Below are 7644 nucleotides of genomic sequence, written 5' to 3' on the forward strand. Positions count from 1 at the left end.
CAGCATCCGAAATAAAAAAAAACTACAAATTACTTCTTTAACGTTTATTATTTGAATACTACAGGGCTATGAATACAGCACCTGTCAGTATCGGTCTCAAGTCACCTCTTACGAAAACGGCCATATACCTCACGCGGCGTGCTTTGAGTGACAATACACGGACACCACGCCGCTGGAAGTGATAGCAATTAATCGAAAATTAAACTTTAATCTGTTACGCAAACTCGTGAGAGAAACTCACTGGCTGTGTCTGACAGGAATATCTAGCATATAATACATGTTAATTAAGATGTTAGTCAAGAGATTAATTGTGTACCTTTTAAGGGTAGTACACAATAGGGTATCAGTTTGTTGTAGAAGTATAAAAATAAATAACAATAATAAATAAAAAGAAAAAGAAGAAAAAAAGGTAATTTAAAAAACTAAAAAACCCGACTGCGTTTCTTGAAAAAACACTAAAACAAGAATACAAGAAAAATTTAAGCAGTCGGGACCCATTCTAAATATTATGAAGACTTAGTGAGGGCACATACGGCTTTCTAGAATGGGTCCCGACTGCTTAAATTTTTCTTGTATTCTTGTTTTAGGGTTTTTTAAGAAACGCAGTCGGGTTTTTTAGTTTTTTAAATTACCTTTTTTATTTTATTTTCTTTTAGTTTTATAATTTATTATATTTTGATATATCTAGTATCATTCTCACAGTAAATACGAATCAAACGACCCCTATCAAGATGAAGTCCATCGAGTCGTTCAGGCTAGAGAGTGAGCACTATTCGAATTTGGCCCGCCGACAAAAATCCGCCATTTATTTTTTTATTATTTTCATATATCTAGTGTTACTCTCACAGTAAATACGAATCTAAGGACACCTCTCAAGCCAAAATCCATTAAGCCGTTTAGGCTAGAGAGTGAGCAATATTCGAATTTGGCGCCAAAAATCCGCCATTTTGTTTTTTTTATACATTCTGATATATCCAGTGTCACTCTCACAGTTAATACGAATCTAACGACACCTCTCAAGTCAAAATCCATCCAGCCGTTTAGGCTGCAGAGCGTGCCAAACAATTATACATACATACATACATACATACATACTCTCGAAAAACATAACCCTCCTTCTGGCGCAGTCGGGTAAAAAGTATATAACAATCGCCTGCATGATATCCTAAAGAGACGTAAGTAGTTTTATTTTCCGTTTTCAGTCAAAAATGTTAATAGAACCATCATACCACCACAGATTGGGCCAACCAGGGCTCTGGCTCAAAGCAGAATTAGGATCAGGGTGGTCTTTAGTCAGTAAGTCTGACACTTCCCCTCGCCTCGCCTAGGGCGGGAGATGGCATTGAATGATTTTCACCCCTCACTGCTTAATCATATACATAATCCTCATTCACATAATCCTCACTAAGACCTTTGATGACTTCCAAATTGGAAGTGGTACAAAGCGACCTGTTTTCAGTGACACGTTATCGTGCCTTTATCAGGTCATCTGTCCATTTTGTGGTAAATACAGGAATAACTATATAAGTTACATTAAAAACGTATATTTGAGATTAGTAGTTCGATTTGAAGTGATTTCGATCATAATATACTCAGTAATCGAATTAAAATTAATACTAGAGCACGTCTTGACAAAATGCTAAGCCTTATTTAATGATACTCTGCGCTACTACAAATAGACATGACCTTTAAAGTAATAGAATGATTTATAGTTCAATGAGATTTAAAATGAGCTGATACAGGCTTGTTTGGAATGCAATTATAAAAAGTTTTATTATTGCCTACTTAATTTAATTTAGTAATAATAAGTAACTGTTGTATTTTTTCATTTCAGCATTTAGTTGATATTATAAAACTCGTTCAGCACATGCATTTATATATTTGTACTCTTACTTACTTAGTACTTGTCCAAAAATGTTTGTCAGAATAAATTGTCCAACAACAACAAATTGTTTTTGAGGCCCCCCTCAAAAACAATTGGATGATTTCCCCAAATCATCCAATTGCTTCTCCCGCCTTGGGTGAGGCGAGAGGGAATGTCAGACTCTTACTGACTAAAAAGCACCCCGTTCCTTCTCCTGCTTTGAGCCGGAGCCCCGGTGACCTGTTACGCTGTCCGCAGCTCCGGATCGGGCATCAGCCCCACTGGACCCCATTTGTGGTGGTCTGGCTGTTAGAAGCACGCGGGAGGCTTCCAGACTTACAAATGAATCTAGTTCAACAATACATCTGTGCCCTTATTTGCTTTTCGCAGTTGATCGTGTTTGGTGGATAGAGGAACGTTTTGCAAGTCTTAACGCTGCGAGCTATTTAGTTTCGAAATCACTTTTCTTTATGTTAATTTTATTATCACGATCTATTTGTATTTATGTTATATACAATGCTTTTTGTAGTTTAACTGTGATGATGAACTATGATGAATAGACCCTTAAGATTTCAACAAGATCATGGTATTTATTACATACATGATGCCATACAATCATACATTTTTGGCGTTATTGTATAATCTAATTATGTATATGTTAAGCCCAGAAATTACATTTGAGGTTTTGCTTAGCAACTGTTCTCGGAACAACTCGAACAGTAAGCCAATTAAGACATAAAAAGTAAAAGTTAATACCTATATTGCTATCCCTATCTGCAACAATACATAGAGCACTATAGCTTTGTGTAATAAAACAATATTACGCCAGCCATTTATTTACTAGGCCTAACAGAATGCCGGAACTAAAATTGGCAATACGCACAATTTATACAGTACTGCTCTCGTTTCGAAAACTTCTAAATTAATACGTTCACTGTTTCGGAATACAGGTAGACCAAAAACTGGTCTAATACGCAGGATAACTGGTTACGTCTAATATACAGGATTAAAGACTTTGACAAAATATAATAGTGTTTTCGTAAACATAAACACCGTGCCCAGAAGCGCGACTGTAAAGCAAGGAGTCTCGGGTTGTATTCATTTAACTTTTCACAGAAAACTGGCATGTAGCGCTAGCGTTATGTTTCACCATGGGAATGAGGTAATCGGAGGCCCAATCGTCCTTCCACTCATCTCCAATCTCAAAATCCCCCAATCCTCAAATCTCTAACCCCCAAATGTCCTCTGGTGTCGTTAGTATCCATGGGGGGCGCCAATAGCTTACCATCAAGTGCTCCGACTGTTCGCTTGCCGCTCTATACCATCGAGGCAATTACTCAATAAACCATTATGAACCTTAATATCTCTACAATTCGCATTACGCACGAACAAAACTAAGCCTATCATTAACAGAACAACAACAGCTACACATGCAAAAAAAAACAAGACCAATTAATCGAATCGCGTATTGTTAGTGAGTTGCGTATGCGCACAAATTGGTCACGATCCGTGTCCCCCCGAAACAAAAACTTGACGTTATCTGCTATCAGCCGCTCCACTAGTTATGTTGTAAGTTTTGGTTACGAGTTAGGAAATGTATGGAGGAGGTAATTTAAATTGTCTTACTTTTTTAGTCTATTAGTCACAAGTGCTACTTTTGACTATGAGATATTGGTTTCGATTCCCAGGTAAGGCAAAGTATTATTAGCTTTTTTTCAGTTTACATATGGACTAATTATGTAATTTAAAATATCCGTAAATTATTTTGTAAGTAAAGTAAATAAGGAAAATCGCTTAGTGACATGAATATGACTGCAATGATTGCGAAGGGGTGGTGTGGGAGTTATGCAATGGCTACGCAGCTACTACGCTACGGCTACGCAGTGGCTACGAGTTGACTACGCCAAAAGATTTTTATAAACTGTTTGCCCAGTTTAATTTTTCGCCCGACTTTATAAATCTCAGCACAAGTACCAATTCAATAGCAATGTTACCGGGGCTCCGGTCCTAAAACGAGGGTGTAGAAACGGGGTGGTTTTTAGTCAGTCTGACAGTCTTGCCTCACCCAAAGCCACTTAAAAAACATATAATATATAAACTGTAGTCTATTTATGCGATGTTTCTCTGAACACTACTTTCTCCACAAACGCATTATTCGCAGAAGATAAAGAACAAACTTATATAATATTTGTACAGGCGTAAAAAAATCGCAAGTCGTGCTCCGTCCATCTGTTCACCAGACATTTATCACGATTCTGACAAGAGCATGCTAGTTAATTCTTTTTACATTAAATATGTTTGTGTAGTACATAATGAACATTACGATTTGATATAACTAATTACATTTTTTTTATTATAAGTATACGTTTGCCTACTTTCTGACTGCACGGTTGGCGCAGTAGCTGGGTGACTGGCTGCTGTGCAACGTGTCGCGAGTTCAATTCCTGCATTTGGCAGAAAAGTGAGGGAGAAAGACATTTTCTAAGTAAAATGACCATTATTAGTCCGGAGTCAGGAAGTTCGGCGGTGTCCCACCACTGAGCCTCGGAACGTACGTAAAGCCGTTGGTCCTGCCGGACCTCTCTCCGATCTTATCGTTCAGCCGTCCCATCGGGTTATGAGAGTGATGAAACGATGCAACAGAGAGTGCACCTATGTTTGCGCACACACTTGTGCACTATAATATCTCCTGTTTAGTGGGCTAGTCTAGTTAAATAGACTGGCCATCGTGATCGAAATTGATCAGGGATACTTTTTTTTTACTATCTGAATTGGTGGTAAGCTATGATGCAGGCCAGCGCGCGATGAAATACGTCAGCCTATAAGCTTATATGCTCGAGACTTGGAAATACAGATTAAACTCTTGAAAAAATGACAAATAATTTCACCGACTTTTTTGTCACATTTATACAGTTTATTTCTTTAATAATTAGCTATTTTGTTCATAAATCTCATTAAAATATTCTCTTGATATCTTTGCTATAATTAATGTTGAATGAAAGTAGTATCACTGGTATCTATCTATCATATAGATAATTAAAATCAATTGCTATATTGTTAATGTCATAATTATGTCCTGAGGCTCTTATAAAACAAAATTGTAATTGTAATTTAGTAACTGGAACATGTTGCAAAGATAATTTTGACAAATTGAATTTCGAAATCCTTATAACTAGTATATAAGAGCTACTATTAAATATAAATATTGATTCAGATATAGTTTCAACTCTTAGTATATTTGTATTTTAGTTATAAGTAAACAAAATTAATTCAAAGCAGCTTAATAAAAAAAAATATAAACATAGGTAGAGATTGAATATTTTGAATAGTGCCATCTATCCTCAATAAACGAAATCAAAACGTTATTTATGCACCGCGCTTATTTGTTACTGTGTTGGCAATGGCAAGTTAGACTTTCATTTTTGCTTGCTTTGATTTTTGACTAAGAATAATACAATGTACTTTATTAGAGGCTTCAGGGCTAGGCTATCCTTTGCGGAGAAGGGGTCTAGTCATATCCCACTTGCTTTACATGGATGACCTCAAGTTGTTTGCTCCAAATAACAAACAACTGATGGAACTACTGAAAATAACTGAAAAATTTAGTAGTTCCATCAGAATGGAATTTGGAGTAGATAAATGTGCTGTCATGCATGTGAAGCGAGGAGGGATTGTGGAATCTGAGGGTCTAGAACTCTCAGATTTCACAAAACTAAGAGCGCTCTCCGCAAATGATACTTACAAGTACCTGGGTATGTCAGAGGGATTAGGCATTAATGGACCGGACATGAAACAATCGTTACGGGAACGCTTCTTTGGCCGCCTGAATAAAGTGCTGAAAAGTTCATTATCAGGCGGAAACAAGGTGCGAGCCTATAACGGTTGGGTCATGCCGGTTCTAATGTATTCTTTTGGTATACTCAAGTGGACTCAGACTGAACTTGACACTCTGGATAGGCGAGTCCGAACACTGCTGACTGCAAATCGTATGCATCACCCTCGTTCATCGATCATGAGGTTGTACATCCCGCGGAAGTGTGGGGGTCGTGGCTTGTTAAATGCTAAGACCCTTCATAACCGTGAGGTGTGCAACCTCAGGGAATATTTCCTGAAAGTAAACGAGGGTATGCATCGAGAAGTAGCGGCAGTGGACAATGGATTCACTCCACTATCTTTAGCAAAAGAGAACTGGCGCAAACCTGTGGTACTAAGCGTCAATGACCGCAAGGAGGTATGGCATAGCAAGGAGCTCCATGGACGCTTCTTCCGGGCCCTTCATGGACCCAGTGTAGATTTTCTGGCGTCCGTATCTTGGCTACGATTCAGTAATCTCTTTGGAGAAACTGAAGGATTTGTCTGTGCAATTATGGACGAAGTTATCCTTACGAATAACTATCGGAAATATATTATTAAGGATGGGACCGTTGACATATGTCGGGCATGTCATAGTCCTGGTGAATCCATAAGACATATAATTTCTGGTTGTGGTCGTTTGGCTAATGGTGAATATTTGCATAGACATAATCAGGTGGCCAAGATTATCCACCAGCAACTTGCTTTGCACTACCAACTTGTTGAGTTTGAGGTTCCATACTACAAGTATGCGCCCGATCCAGTTCTCGAAAACGGCCATATCACGTTGTACTGGGATCGATCTATCATCACTGACAGGACTATTGTAGCCAACAAACCTGATATAGTGGTGATAGACCGACAAGCGCGCCGCACGATGATAATCGATATCACCATCCCTCATGACGAGAACCTCGTGAAAGCTGAAAAAGATAAACAAATAAAATATCTTGACTTGGCTCACGAGGTTGTCGACATGTGGAATGTGGATTCGGCTATCGTTGTGCCGATAGTCGTGTCGGCCAACGGTTTAATACCCAACAGCCTCGACAACCACCTTAGAAGGCTGGGGTTGGGCGGATGGATCAAGGGCCTGATGCAGAAGGCAGTACTCCTCGAAACGGCACGTATTGTGAGGAGGTTTCTGTCTTTGGAGCCCTAACCACCGGTAGCTTGGACCATGCTCCCGCTACTGGTCGGCTCCTATTTTTATATTTTTAAATGTTATTTTGTTTTTTATTTTTATAAGTAATGTTTAAAAATATAATTTTAGAGTGTTTTAAATAAATATATGGAATAATACAATGTAAATAAAAAGGTATGATGTATAACATACTCGCCAATAGCACAGTTATCATATCCAAATTAATGTCTACTTATCTTTTTCTTACATCCTTGCCTTAAGTACAAGTGATTGCAAATGCACTTGTGCAAGAGTTACAATTATTATCTGTAATTGGTTGCAATCGCCTGAAACAACTTTTAGTGAACCTAAAACTAGACTTGATCAATTAATATTAGTAGACAGTTATTAATAATTTTCTACTCATACAATACTATAACTTTTAATAACAGAACATTTTTAACGAGTCAAATGCATTATGTACCATTATATATTTTGAATTCTACAGAATATCATATCAATAGAAATGAATCGATAAATATATATACCGATAAATTTCTGGGGTATAATCCCAGAAATTTATCGGTATAATCGATAAATTTTGAATTGTACATTCAAATTGAAATCTTTTTTGCAAATATATTGAATTGTCTTTGAATCGCTTTTATATTTAATTCAAGATTTAAATTCTGGAAATAGCGCTTGAGGAATTGTAAGAACTAAGTAGTTAAAAAGAGGCTTCATTTATCTCAATGTGATCTTTTCGCTCTTACACAGCTAAGGCTTCTTATTAGTTCCATGTTTT

The sequence above is a fragment of the Spodoptera frugiperda genome, chromosome 12 (genome assembly GCF_023101765.2).
Source record: "Spodoptera frugiperda isolate SF20-4 chromosome 12, AGI-APGP_CSIRO_Sfru_2.0, whole genome shotgun sequence".
NCBI lineage: Eukaryota > Metazoa > Arthropoda > Insecta > Lepidoptera > Noctuidae > Spodoptera > Spodoptera frugiperda.